At 40.5% G+C, this 15,478-nt stretch overlaps 1 protein-coding gene across 12 annotated transcripts in view; it reads left to right on the forward strand.

The window, feature by feature from the left end:
* Positions 1–15,478, forward strand: part of ULK4 (unc-51 like kinase 4) — a 367,782-nt gene that overhangs the window by 64,328 nt on the left and 287,976 nt on the right. The gene's annotated exons all lie outside the window — the stretch shown is intronic.

A 15,478-nucleotide genomic window follows, 5' to 3' on the forward strand; every position in this document is an offset into this window, starting at 1 on the left:
AGAAGGTTACATTTACTTATTTACCTTAAACCAATTGACATTTCTGATGCCTAAGGCAAACCTGAAGGCTGAAAATGCTTCATATAAGTGGATTTTTGTCCTTTCAGATTTTTGTCCTTTGTGCATTTTTATTATTGAATGAAAATCGTCTGGATGGATGGTTCTCAAAATAAAAGACAAAAAGTAGAATTCCTCTGGAGTCTGTCATGGGCCCAGTTACTGTTCAGTTCCTTTTATTTTATGGCATGGATGAATTGACAACAAAATAGAATGAAATATTAGGCATTGAAGAGTAAAGTTAAAGATATTGATAGTTATAATGTATATACAACTGGGAAAATGGGCTTGGCTCAAACATCTCTGAGAAGGATCAAATTGTTGTTTCAAAAATTCAAGTCAGAAAAGTGATACTGTTGCAAGGAAGAAAATGGGTTCCATTTTCTATAATACTAACAAAAGCACTGTATGTAAGACATAGGGAATGGTAATGCTTAACACCAGCAAGGGAACAGGTGTAATATTGTCAAGTATTAGCTATCATCTTTTGGGAAGAGTTGCAAAGAGGAGTGGATTCACAGAAGAATAAAAAAGAATGGAATATATGACTGATGAAGAAAACTGGAGAAACTGAAGTCGGGATCTAATATGTGTTCTCAAATATTTGAAGCCTGTCATAAGGAAAATGAAATACTACAATAACAGAGCCTTAAAGGAAGCAGCAGCAATGAGTTTGAGTTGTAGCATGGCAGTTATAAATTAATATCAGGAGAATAATAATTTTTGCCATTTAAAACATTAAAATAAGTTGTCCAAGAAAGTTAGTCATCTTCTAAAAAACTGAACAATTTCATTTTCTGAGAAACTGAATAATCTGTCAAATTTGATCTATCAAATTTGTTAGTGAAGAGGATTAGGCTTAGATGACCCTTGAAGTTCTCTCAAACTCTGGTTTGGTTCTAATTCAGATCATCAACTGGCAAAACACATGCATGCCGCTTTTTAGATCCTATCTGGCCAGTACCAGTGGGCTTTTAATGGGATAGTATTCCAAGAAATATTTTGATACAAAAATACATACAGAGTTATTTCTTAATGTTAAAACATGAGAGAAAAACTGTTAAACCATGACTTTAGCATAAGCTGAAACCCCCCCCCCCCCATTTAAGTTATTTCTTTTTAAAATAACTTAAAATACACCTGAGTCATATTGGTTTCATTTGGGATTTTGGAAGAACATTAGGTTGGATCCAGAGAAGCTTCATCCATCAAGAGTAAGGTGCTTCCTCCATTAAACGAAGCTACTGTGGATTCAACCCATTTGCAGTTGTGAGAATTACATTACTTTATGTGATGCTGACACCAGAAAGCAGCACATTGGGGTATTAACTCTTTATAGCTGATTGTAGATATCCTCAGGAGGAAGTTATCTCACTCCAGCTCTGTGTTTTTGGGGGCCCTCTGACAAGACAGCCTTCCAAGAATTGATACTGGACCCATCTTCTATATATGTAAAAGTCAAAATTTGTCTGTGGGTTTGTGGCTGGCTGCAAGGCCGTCTGTAACGCAGGGAATAAGGGGGAGCTGCCCAGTGTAATCGCACCATAGGGGCCCACTGAGTCTGCCATTTGGGCCCTACAGTTGCTGCTGCTTTTACTTCACATTCTCACTTGCCAGAGTATATGACAGGAGTCACTGGGTTACAATATTACTTAGTTTATATTTTCCCTTACTAACAAGTACACCCGCTCAATCATGGTACAGGCCAGGTTTCTGATTCGAGCTACGAGTCACCCTATTGGCAATCTTTCATTCTGTTGGTCTTTCTCCCATTCACTCTGACTTCCTTCACCTTGGATTGGCTGGCTGCCGTTTTTTACCTCCCCTTTACTCATGGTTTCTTTTCTGACTGTGCAGAGTATTTAGTTTCTTTCCCCTCTTCCTGCAATATCCAGCGAGCAAGCAAGTTAGTGTTAAATATCTTTACCCCTTTCAGTGCCAGATGTATCTGTAGTGGTGTGTGATTAACACTACTGTGAAATGTGGTGCAGTGTGTGCTTGCCTGTGTGAGGGGCTGGAGTGGACTGGAGTGGAGTGGAGACTTAGGGCTTTATTCATAAAAGAGTGAACTGCGGGGAATTGAGAGGGGAATTGCAAAATGAAGGGCAAAATAGCGGAGTTTTACGTGTAGCTTAATTGAAGATTTTTGGGTTTGTGTGTTTGTGGCTGGCTGCAGGGCTGTCTGTAAGACAGGGCATAAGGAGGAGCTGCCCTGGGCCTAATCACACTGCAGGGGCCACTGAGCCTGCCATTTGGGCCCTAGAGTTGCTGCCGCTTTTAGTTCACATTCTCACTTGCTGGAGTGTATGACAGGAGTCAGTGGGTTACATTATTACTTTGTTTATACTTTCCCTTACTAACAAGTTGTTGTTGTTCAGTCGTTCAGTCGTGTCCGACTCTTCGTGACCCCATGGACCATAGCACGCCAGGCCTTCCTGTCCTCCACTCTCTCCCAGAGCGTACTCAAGTTCATATTCATTGCATCAGTGATGCTATCTAGCCATCTCATCCTCTGCCGTCCCCTTCTCCTTTTGCCTTCAGTCTTTCCTAGCATCAGGGTCTTTTCCAGAGAGTTTTCTCTTCGCATTAGGTGGCCAAAATATTTGAGCTTCAGCTTCAGTATCTGTCCTTCCAATGAGCACTCAGGGTTAATTTCCTTTAGGATGGACTGATTTGACCTCCTTGCAGTCCAGGGGACTCGTAAGAGTCTTCTCCAGCACCACAGTTCGAAAGCATCAATTCTTCGGCGCTCAGCCTTCCTTATAGTCCAGCTCTCACAGCCATACGTTACTACTGGGAAAACCATAGCTTTGATTATATGAACCTTGGTCGGCAACGTGATATCTCTGCTTCTCACTATGCTGTCTAGGTTTGCCATAGCTTTCCTCCCAAGGAGCAAGCGTCTTTTAATTTCATGGCTACAGTCACTGTCTGCGGTGATCTTGGAGCCCAAGAAAATAAAATCTGTCACTGCTTCCATTTCTTCCCCTTCTATATGCCAGGAAGTGATGAGGCCAGATGCCATGATCTTAGTTTTTTTCATGTTGAGTTTCAAACCAGCTTTTGCACTCTCCTCTTTCACCCTCAACAAGAGGCTCTTTAGATCCTCTTCGCTTTCTGCCATTAGGGTGGTATCATCTGCATATCTGAGGTTTTTGATAATTCTCCCAGCAATCTTAATTCCGACCTGTGATTCATCCAACCCAGCGTTTCTCATGATGTACTCTGCATATAAGTTAAATAAGCAGGGCGACAATATACAGACTTGTTGTACTCCTTTCCCAATTTTGAACCAGTCGGTTGTTCCATGTCTGGTTCTTACTGTTGCTTCTTGGCCCTTGTACAGGTTTCTCAGGAGACAGATAAGGTGGTCTGGTACTCCCATCTCTTTCAGAATTTGCCACAGTTTGTTGTGATCCACACAATCAAAGGGTTTCGCGTAGTCAATGAAGCAGAAACAGACGTTTTTCTGGAATTCTCTTGCTTTCTCCATGATCCAGCAAATGTTGGCGATTTGATCTCTAGTTCCTCTGCCTCTTCGAAACCCAGCTTGTACTTCCAGTAGTTCACGGTTCGCATACTGCTGAAGCCTAGCTTGTAGGATTTTGAGCATCACCTTGCTGGCATGTGAAATGAGCGCAATTGTGCAGTAGTTTGAACACTCTTTGGCATTGCCCTTCTTTGGAATTGGAATGTAAACTGGCCTTTTCCAGTCTTGTGGCCACTGTTGAGTGTTCCAAATGTGTTGGCATATTGAGTGCAGCACTTTAACAGCATCCTCTTTTAGGATTTTTTAGGATTAGCTCAGCTGGAATACTGTCATCTCCGCTAGCTTTGTTGTTAGTAATGCTTGCTAAGGCCCACTTGACTTCACTCTCTAGGATGTCCGGCTCAAGTTCAGTGACCGCACTCTCATGGCTATCAGGGACATTCAGATCTTTCCTGTACAGTTCTTCTGTGTATTCTTTCCACCTCTTCTTCATCTCATTTGCTTCTGTTAGGACCCTGCCTTCTTTGTCCTTTATCATGCCCATCTTTGCACAAAACGTTCCCTTGATATCTCCGATTTTCTTGAAGAGATCTCTAGTCTTTCCCATTCTGTTGTTTTCCTCGATTTCTTTGCATTGTTCATTTAAGAAGGCCTTCTTGTCTCTCCTTGCTATTCTCTGGAACTCTGCATTCAGTTGGGTATATCTTCCCCTTTCTCCCTTGCTTTTTGCTTCCGTTCTTTCCTCAGCTACTTGTAAAGCCTCATCAGACAGCCACTTTGCTTTCTTGCATTTCTTTTTATTTGGGATGCATTGAGTTGCTGCCTCCTGAACACTGTTACGGACCTCCGTCCATAGTTCCTCAGGCACTCTGTCTATCAGGTCTAATCCCTTAAATATATTCCTCACCTCCACTGTATAGTCATAAGGGATATGATTTAGGTCATGCCTGAATGGTTTAGTGGTTTTCCCTACATTCTTCAATTTAAGCCAAAATTTTGCAATAAGAAGCTCATGATCTGAGCCACAGTCAGCTCCAGGTCTTGTTTTTACTGACTGTATGGAGCGTCTCCATCTTTGGCTGCAAAGGACATAATCAATCCGATTTCGATATTGACCATCTGGTGATGTCCATGTGTAGAGTCGCCTCTTGTGCTGTTGGAAAAGCGTGTTTGCTATGATCAGCGTGTTCTCTTGACAAAACTCTATTAGCCTTTGTCCTGCTTCATTTTGTACACCAAGGCCATGTCTGCCTGTTATCCCGGTGATTTCTTGACTTCCTACTTTAGTATTCCAATCCCCTATGATGAAGAGGACATCTCTTTTTGGTGTTAGTTCTAGAAGGTGTTGTAGGTCTTCATAGAACCAATCAACCTCAGCTTCTTCGGCCTCAGTGGTTGGGGCATAGACTTGAATTACTGTAATGTTGAATGGTTTGCCTTGGATTCGTACTGAGATCATTCTATCGTTTTTGAGATTGTACCCCGGTACTGCTTTTCCCACCCTTTTGTTGACTATGAGTGCTACTCCATTTCTTCTAAGGGATTCTTGCCCACAGTAGTAGATATGATGGTCACCTGAATTAAATTCGCCCATGCTTGTCCATTTTAGTTGGCTGATTCCCAAGATGTCGATGTTCACTCTTGCCATCTCATGTTTGACCACCTCCAGCTTACCTTGATTCAATGATCTTACATTCCAGGTTTCTAAACAATATTGTTCTTCACAGCATCGGACTTTCTTTTCACCACCAGACACATTCACAGCTGAGTGTCCTTTTGGCTTTGGCCCAGCCGCTTCACTCTTTCTGGCGCTACTTGGAAATTCCCTCTGCTCTTCCCCAGTAGTATATTGGACACCTTCCGACCTGAGGGTCTCATCTTCCGGCGTCATGTCTTTTAGCCTTGTGATATGTTCCATGGGGTTTTCTTGGCAAGAATACTGGAGTGGGTTGCCATTTCCTTCTCCAGTGGACCACATTTTGTCAGAACTCTCTGCCATGACCTGTCCATCTTGGGTGGCCCTGCACGGCATAGCTTATGGCTTCACTGAGTTACGCAAGCCCCTTCGCCACAACAAGGCAGTGAACCATGAAGGGGTACTAACAAGTACACCCTCTCAATCATGGTACAGGCCAGGTTTCTGATTTCAGCTACCAGTCATCCTATTGGCCATCTTTCATTCTATTGGTCTCTCTCCCATTCACTCTGACTTCCTTCACCTTGGATTGGCTGGCTGCCATTTGTTCCCTTCCCTTTACTCATGGTTTCTTTTCTGACTGTGCAGAGCATTTAGTTTCTCTCCCCTGTTCCTGCAATATCCACCAGGGAAGCCTCTGTTGAACATTTTAATAGTGGTATGAGATTCAGTGTGGACTATATTGTAGTAGTGCTTACAGATTCAGTCTCTTGCATTTTTAGTAGTGTTTTTTATTCAATCTGCTCATTATAATTGCTGTGCTTTTTTAATCAAGTCTGGTGGATTCAACTTTTCACCTTTCTTATGGGGCCTTTTCGAGAAGCGTAAACCTACCTTAATGTGTTTCTAACAAATAGTGCCTATGACAAAATTACATCCTGAGCAACACTGGGTATATCAGCTAGCAACTCATAAATGATGTGGAATGAAGAGTGAGTATTGAACTAGTAAAATTTTCAGGTCACAACAAATTATTCAGGATGGTGAAAACCCAAACACTTAAGAATAGCTCCATAAAGAATTTCTAAGTTGGTGAATGGGCAACATAATGGCAAATGAGGTCTGGCAAATGAGGTCCAACAAATGAGTGTAAAATGATGTACATGGAGCAAAACATTCCATCTTCATGTATAAACTGTGGGATCTGAACTTATTTTGAATAACTAGGAAAGAGATCTTGGGGTTGTGATAGCTCAGCAAAAATGTCAACTTGATGTTCAACAGCAGTGGGGGGAAAAGCAAATTCTTTGTTAGAGACTATTGGGAAAAAAATTAAAAATAACAGCTCGTATCCTAAACTGCAAATCTGTACAAAAAGGAAAGGTTGACCATAAGAAAAATCCCAAAATCCATATTAGTGTAATACCTCTATTAGGCCAACACAAAGGTAACAAAAAATGTGCAAGTTTCAAGATCTTAAGATCTCTTTATCAGACAAGATATTACAAAAAGCCAGTTGGCGAGGTGTGGGGGAGGCTGACAATGTTGAAGTCATGATGTCTGCATAGAGTCTTCAAATGATATGGAGGAGGAGGGTTTGCAGACATACAAACAGCTACCCTATGGGGTTCCACAAGGCTCTTTTTTATCCCCCATACTTTTTAACATCTATATGAAACTGCTGTGGAATATTATCCAGAGGTGAGGTGTCAACAATATATGGATGATACCCAGCTTTGTCTCTCCTTTTCATCAAATCCAGGTGAGGCAGTGGCTGTTCCGTATCAGTGCCTGGGCATGTTAATGGACTGCATGAGGGCCAATAAACTGAAACTCAATCCAGACAGGATGGAGATACTGTTAGCAGGTGGTTCATCTGCTAGATGATGTTCAATCTGTTCTGGAGGGGGTTACACTCCCCCTAAAGGATCAGGTTTGTAGTTTAGGGGTGCTTTCGGATCCAGAACTGTCACTCAAGGCACAGATGGACTCGGTGGCACAGAGCGTCTTTTATCAGCTTAGGCTGATATACCAACTACACCCTGATCTGGACAGAGATAGTCTACCTACAGTTATTGATGCTCTGATAACCTCTCACCTGGATTACTGCAATGTGTTATAGGTGGGGCTGTCTTTGAAAATGGTCCAGAAACTTCGGCTGGTCTAAAATAGCACTGGCTGCCAGTCCACGTCCAGGCCTAATTCAAAGTGCTGGTATTAACATTCAAAGCCCTAAACAGCTTGGGGCCAGGTTACCAGAGGTGTGTTTACACCAGCAATTTACTCAAACCTTGTTGCGTGTGGTGGTCGCGCGGTTTACATGACGAGGCCATCCAGCAGGCATCCCAGAGTTTACTGCGGAAAAACCACTTCTTCTGAGACTGGTTATAATCCGACTTTTCCTCTTTACTTCAGCTCGGTTACGGTCCTGTTGGGGTGTGTTCCATCACCTGCACTTGCGTTGGTATCATAGTCCTGCCCATGGGGGGCATGTAGCTGTTCCCATTGTGTCGCTCACCTGCCTGTGACCTCACTGACCCAACCCTTTCCCTCCCTGTTTTCCGGAAGTTTCAATGATGTTTTGGAGCAGGATACCGAGGGACCAACTTTTAAAAAAACATTGGAAAAAAACACTAGATCGCTAGTGTGTATAAGAATGCTATCACAGGCAAGCAAGTGCTCCCACTATAGCCTGAAAATCAGGTTTATATCATGCCGCTTCCCCTGAACTACACATGGGGAGGATCCACGGCTAATATTCCTTTGTGTCCTTTGGTCCTGCTTTGCAAACTTCATAGTTCAGCTTTAGTTTTACATGCTAAGGCACCCTCTCATTTTAACACCATTGCACAGATCTTCCATCAATATGCATACTTTCTATGTCAGTATCTCACTATCATTCTCTCACGTATTGGCACTAACACGCATTTGTGCTATCGCATGATAGCACATTAGTTCAGGGGGTGCCTTCTGACTCCTGTTGTAGTCAGTGAGGCTTGTTCCCGAAAATGCACTATCATGCATTTGCGCTATTGTGCAATAGCACATTTATTCAGTGACTGCTAATGTGGTAGCCTGGTATTTAGAGGGAAAGGGGAAAAATGGGCAAAATGGGGCTTCGGTTCGAGAAGTGTACTCAGAATTAACTCCCATTGTGGTCAATGAGACTTGTTCCTGAGATTGCCATTAAGGGGAGTAGAACCTGGAGAGGGGAGACTCTCTTATTGGTTGAGCAGCCCAGCCAGTCTGATGACGTTCACTTCCAATCCCCCCACCCTACCTGGAAGTATGTTTCTGTCAGCAACTTATAATGCTGCGGTGCAGTCTTCGTGGTGCCTTGTGCATAGCCATTCCTCCCCCCATTTTTTAATTGTGAGTTTTAACAAAACAAATAGAAAACATAACAAAACAAAATAAAAATAAAACATATTCTAAAATCCTCAGTTTCAGATATTACAATATTCTAGAAGAAAAAAAGGGAAAAAATAGGTTACACATACACTTCAGTAAAAGCAGACTAGATATCCATATATAAGTCCATTTGCAAGTTACACCTATATACTACTCTTTCAAATGTTGCTAGCATTGTTAAGTCTTCAGTCCATTGCATTATATGCAATGAACTTTTATCCTTCCAGTATCATAGTATCAGTCTTTTAGCAACCAAAAGAGTGCAAAAAATCAATTTACGCTGACCATGTGTTACATTCCAAGAAGCAGGTAAGTAATTTAAAAGAACATTTACATCAGTAAATATTAAAGACCTTTCCAACACAAAATTTTTCCGTATAATATCTTCTTCCCAAAGGAGGCAACCATTGGGCATTTCCAAAACATATGAATAAGAGAAGCATTGACTGCATTACACCTCCAATAATTAGCTGAATTTGACAAGCCTTTATTAAAAAGATGTTGTGGCGTCCAATAGACCCGAAACAAAAGTTTTTGCTGAATAAGGCACAACTGAAGATCTGTTGAAAAGTCCGATACAGACGCCAAGACATTCTGTCTGAACGTTGCAATTCCCTGTTCCATTCCTGCTATAAACCACTTGTATCATATTTATTTATTGATAATATTTATAAACATGAATCGTAGGTCAATATATCTGATAAGCTTCAATAAGTATTTCCAATAGTGAAGGAGACTCTGAAGCAGTAAAAGCAGCAGGACCGAATTTAGATACCAACAAATGTTTCAATTGAAAGTACTGCCATTCTGCTGTAGCAGGCAAATCAAATTGATCTCGCAAAGTTGAAAACAACAAAAACTCATCATCGACCCCCACTAATTGATCTATGGTAAAGATCATTTTATCTGTCCAGGTCCGCCATAAAAACATTTTCTTGCTATTCTTAAATCTGGATTTCCCCATAAAGTCAATTTAGCATGGGAAAGTGGATCAAACTGTAATTGGCATTACATTATACGTCAAACTTCTCTAACTGCCAAAATTGTGGGAGGAGCTCTGTCTGCCTTAATATGCTGAGAACCTAATGCCATCCATTTAAAGAGAGGCTCCAGACAAGAAGATTCCAACACTGACCAAGGTGGAAAAATCTAATCTGAGTGGAAAAAAACAAAATTTAGTACAGGTCAGCAAATAAGCCCGATGGTACATAGCTAGATCTGGAAAACCGAACCCACCTTCATTAATTGGAAGTTGCATTCTTTTCAAAGATATTCTTGGTGGAAAGGAACCCCCAAAGAATTTACAAAACAAAGCATTAAGTTTTTGGAAATATTGGCCAGGTATAAGTATAGGGATCCCACGTATAATATAAATAATTTGAGGTATGGTATTCATCTTAAGTGTGTTCACCTTACCCCATAAACTCAACATTAAAGATGCCCATCTATCTATATCTCGTGAAATATCATCGAGCAACTTGTTTAAGTTTAACCTAATCATTTGAGATTTATCTCTAGGGATAATTATTCCCAAGTAAGTAATAAACTCTGGGCACTGTCGAAATTGCCAATTGGCTAATACACTAAAATATACCCTATTTCCAGTCATCATTATTTCCAACTTGGCCAATTAATTGAATAGCCAGACAATTCACAAGAAGTATTAATCAATTCCATCAAAGCTGGAACCGACAACTGGAGTCTCGAGATAAACAACAAAAGATCATCAGCTTAAAAGCTAATTTTAAATTCTAAACCAAAATGGACAAATTCATGACTACTACTATTTTGTCTAATAGCACATGCCTGGGGTTCCAAACATAACGTGAATATCCATGGGGAAAGTGGACAACCTTGTCTGGTGCCCCACCCAAGTAAAAAAAAAAAAAGGCTGAAAATAAACTGTTAGTTGTTACTCTTGATCTTGGAGCTGAGTATAAAATTTTAACCCATTTCAGAAATTCTATAGGAAAACCAAAATTAGTCAATGTAGTAAACATAAATTTCCAATGAATTTTGTCAAAGGCCTTTTCTGCATCCAAGGAAATGATGGCTGCCTGGTCAGTTCTTTCAGAGTTTAAAGCAACTAGATCAACAACTAATCTAAGATTATCAGCCCCCCGTCTATTTTTTTTACAAATCCCACCTGGTTTGGTCTAACCAATGTGGCCATGGCTTGTTGTAATCTATTGGCCAAGATTGCTGTTAATATCTAATGTTTGATATCTACATTAATTAATGATATAGGTCGATAGATAGCACAATAGGTACAAAAAAGTAGCAGCTAAATTCAGTATCTTGCCTGGTGAAGAGATCTGAAGATCTTGAAAGGTTGCAAATTTTTTTGCGATCTTTGAGTTGGCCTAATAAAGGTATTACACTATTATGAAATTTGGATTTTTGTCCTATGGCCATCATGGCTAACTTTGCTTGTTTTGTGACTTAGAGAATACTTAAGTTAGCCATTCAACAGCGGGACCCTACACTGGAGGAAGAGGATTTTATACCATCTGAAGCTGTGACTTTATTCTCGGAGGGTTCATCCCTCCCAACTATTAGCTAATACTACCTAATTTGGCTTCTGTTGACTTTCTTTTACCTAGTACAGCATCTAAAATTATCTCCAGCATTGTTAATATAAAGGTTGCCTAGTTTATCCCTGCTTCTATTTTCTACCCGTTAAGGAACCTGTCTGGTTTACTCAGGATGGAGACAGGTCTGAGTTAAAAGCTGAATTTTATATGCTAAAAATGGAGGATTATCTACTACTTTTTTGTTCCCAGTCATTTTGAGTCTGTTGCATCAGCTGGTAGAGCCCAGTTTGAATGTCTGCAAATACTCCTCCTCGATATTACTTTTCTAACTATGCAGATATCTTGAGATCAACATCAATACTGCCCCTACCCCCTGCCGGCATTTGTAACATCTTTCCTGATGAAGCAATCTGGAGATCTTGAAAGCGTGTAATCCTGTAAATTGATTGCATTTGGAATACCATGTACATTCTGGTACTGCCATCTCAAAAAGAATATTGTATAGTTGCAATCCTGATGATCATGGGGTCAGAGCACTTTCCGTATGAGGAAATGCTAGAAGATAGCTTAGGACTTTTTAGTTCTGAAAAAAAGATGACTAATGGAGGTGGGGGGGCATGATAGAAATTTATAAAATTAGGCATGGTGTGGAGAGAGAAAGAAAGACCTTGTCTCCTCTCATAATCAAGGTCACCCAATGAAATTGATGGGCAATAGATTCAGAACAGACAAAAGCAAGTATTTCTTCAACCAACACATATGTGACTCATGGAATTCAACAAGATGTGATGATGGAGACTGGTTTAGATAGCTTTAGAAGTGGATTTAACACATTCAGGAAACCAACTTGAGGGCTTTCTGATAGCAATTGACTCTCGTTTTTCTTCTCTTGGCTCCAGCTTTAAGGATGTAGCCAATTCTATATTGCAGACTACAGTGAAAAACATGGGAAGTACAAAGTATTTCCTACAATATTTTAATTTCTTACTATCAAGAGAAGCAGGCATTGAAATCCAGGGCTCTACTGTCTACAAAGAAAATCTGCAATAGTTCACCTGATGGGCATCTTTTCTTTTATTTGATTATTTTGAACATACTAACTTCCACTAAGCCTACAAGTATTTAGTATCTCTTGAATTTTACTGTGTTGGTATAAAGTAATTGGAATCTAGGGGGCTGGGGGGAAGCCTGTTGTATTTTCTGGTCACTCTGGTTTGAGAATAGTTTATGAGTTATATAGGACAAATGAAAAGTGTGGTGAAAGCTATGTAATCATATAGATACATTTTTGTCAACTAACATAGTTTATATGCTCACAATATGACAAAAGGAGTCCTTCAGTATAAGAGACCAAATATTAGTTTAGTTCAGGCTTCCTTTCCAGAGATCGAATTAAGCAGAAAATGGAACAATCTTCTTGCTTATACACTCTTTGATAATAGATCCCAGAGGGGCTTAAGTAAGCCCATCTCAGGTGGCAGCAAATTGAATTAGTTTGACAGCCTCATTGAGTTTATAGAACACTGTGATAATCTATGACCCTTTTCCAGCCAAGATGCTATGGTTATCTGGCCCAGGGCATGCTTCATCTTGTTACTGGCTGCTATATGCAAGCGAAAGAAACCCTTAAGGGACACATTTGACTATACGTAGCCAAAATCACTGCTGTATATTCCTGGAGATTTGTTACCATTCATAGTAATTGCTATCTGTTGAGTTTATACTTTGGATTGCATTTGTTTAGAATATATTTTTAATTTGTGATACGTTTGAAGCAATACTGGAGTCTTCAAATACTGATTTGAATTATTCTTAATTAAAGATTCATGCCACTAACCTTTTAAATATCAAAGTTTTTTACTATATTTTACAGACTCTTGATTTTATCTGTGGTGTGCAGTAAACACCATTAAGTGAAATTGAAATCAAAGGCCAAAGCTTCATCTATTTATAGTTCTTTGCCATAAAATCATCTGAGAAATAATTGTCAAGCCACTTAAAGTTGCCATGTTTTGTGTAGTGTTCACATTTCACAATGAAACATGTATTTTACCCAAAATGACCTTTGGTGTTAATGTCCCAATCTAGGTTATTGTGTTACATTATCGATATCAGAAGTAACTGCCTCAGTTAAAATCAGTGTAAGATAAATATTAGGCTAAATATTTGAATTGTTTGGCTGAAGCGTAAGCTTTTTATGGGTGATTTTAATGCTAAGAAATGTTTAATACACAATCAGTTTGCTAAAACAGTTTCTTTAGATTCATGTGTGTGACATTGTTGTGTGACCTAGTTTCTTTACCTTAGCACAGGCCGACAGAGACTCAGTGACTTAGCTTTATTTAAATGCGAATCAGGTGGCACAATTCACACTCAAGTCATGGCACTTGAGCACAGAAGTTCTAAATCAGTTAACCTGAGTGCTAAAGACCCGTGGCTTAAATTAGAGAACAGTACAGAAGCAGGCTCTTAGGGCTTCTTTACAGCAGGCTTTTATCCTGCAATTGAGATTGGTTACTCACAGAGGTTTTCGGGTCCTTTACATTGTCAACCTCCAGGGCCTCTCCCATTTTTTGTGACCATTTCTGGGGCTGTATTTGTAATGGGGAAAATGCAGTGTTTAAAAAATGGTGATTTAAATCCCTCTGTGTAATTAGAGTTGCACTATAACTGCAGCACCATCTGGTAGCTGTATAATGAAACATATAGAGCTTGCAGAGAAATGAAATCCCTGGGGAAAAAAGAGGGAAGTGCATGTAAAGGACCGATCTTAATCCTTCAAAAAAATCTGAAAGCAGACGCTGCAGGATAAAAAGTTGCGGGATAAAAAGCCTGGTGTAGAGAAGCTCATAGTCATAGCCAGAGGCTTAACTCTTAGAACAATGTTAGGGGTTGAAAGTACTTAGAGATCCAGGTTCACAATACCAGATCCAGAACAGGTTATGGCTCACAATTCAAGAGGAGTCACCTCTAGAGCCATAGGCAATATAGAAATGTTCCTAAATGCAGGATCTCTGTGCTCAAGAGCCCTAAGCTGATTCAGGATTAGGATACAAAAATAGTTCACAGCAAGGCAGAGTCCCTGCTCTTGGGAGTATTCCTTTTACAGCATGCTACACGGCAGGGGTCCAAGACAAACTAAGTCCAGGATTCCCAAAATAACCAGGCTAACGAACCCCTGGCTAAATTGGGGCATTGCCAGATGCGGGGTCCCTACACACTGGGGCCAAAACTGACTTGGGTTCAGGATACACAACAAGATTAGGCAGGTGGGTGCTCCTAGCATCACAGATGGTAAAACCTGGCAAGAAAGAGTCCTGAACAGCAGAGAGATTTCCCCTCAGAGTTTCTACTGAAAAGTGCCCCTGGCAGAATCTGGTCAAGGAGACAAGCCTAAATTCAGACAAGGCTAGAAATGCACACAGAGGCAGAAATCAGGTCCAACAACAGTCTATATTGGAAAGCTCTACTCTGTGGGTGTCAAGGAAGACAACAGTCCCCAAAGTCAGTAATAGTCCAGACCAGAAGGCATTCTGGGCAACTGAAGGCAAATGTACTTGGCTCATGGTAAATAATAAACCAGGGTCTATGAAAAGACCAGCATTATATTCCATGGCAGGCTTTAATGATACAAAGTTCAAACAGATAAGGCTTCAAATTAGATGGAGAGTCCAAGAAAGGAAGCGTTTCAGCAGCTCATGTGATAGGAAGTCCAGGCAGAATGGGTTTCACACAGTAAAGACAGAGTGACTGTTCCCTGGCAGGGAACCAGACAGTCCCAAAGTTCATGTTGAGCAAGAGTTTCCAGTTTCAAGTTCTCATGTTACAGGATTCTCTGGAAGCATGAACAGGCCAGGCAGAAAGGGTTCAGCTCAGAAAGACCAGTATAGATGAGGAAGGGTTCTAGGCAATAAAAGATGTTGTACTAGCAAGAATCTCTTGTGTGTGGATCAGCTTATAAACAGAGGTGTGGCTGCAAGCCCATTATCGGTTATTTTGTCCTGACTAAAGGATTTTGTCCTATCAGCAAGCACTATGTTAAAACAGGATGTTTTTGCTCTATCCTCTCAAGCTGATGCTGAGAGTTGAGACATACCTTTAAACTGTCCTCCCTCCCTCCTGGTTCCCATAGAAGATTTCTCAGGTAATAAATCAGAACCCAGCTCAAGGCCAGAGTTTGCAGCTGTTCTGATAAGGCATCTTATTCTTCTGACGTTCACCCCTCCTTTCCCCTGTAATTAGCTGAGAAGTTGAGCAGAGAAGGCTCCCATGGCTTCTAACTTCCCACAGCTGTATTGGATCTTAAATTATGCTTTTCTAAATCTAAAGCAGACTTTGTTTCAGAGGCTC

The sequence above is a fragment of the Heloderma suspectum genome, chromosome 5 (genome assembly GCF_057233095.1).
Source record: "Heloderma suspectum isolate Gila_16-S chromosome 5, 16-S_ref, whole genome shotgun sequence".
Classification (NCBI taxonomy): Eukaryota; Metazoa; Chordata; class Lepidosauria; order Squamata; family Helodermatidae; genus Heloderma; species Heloderma suspectum.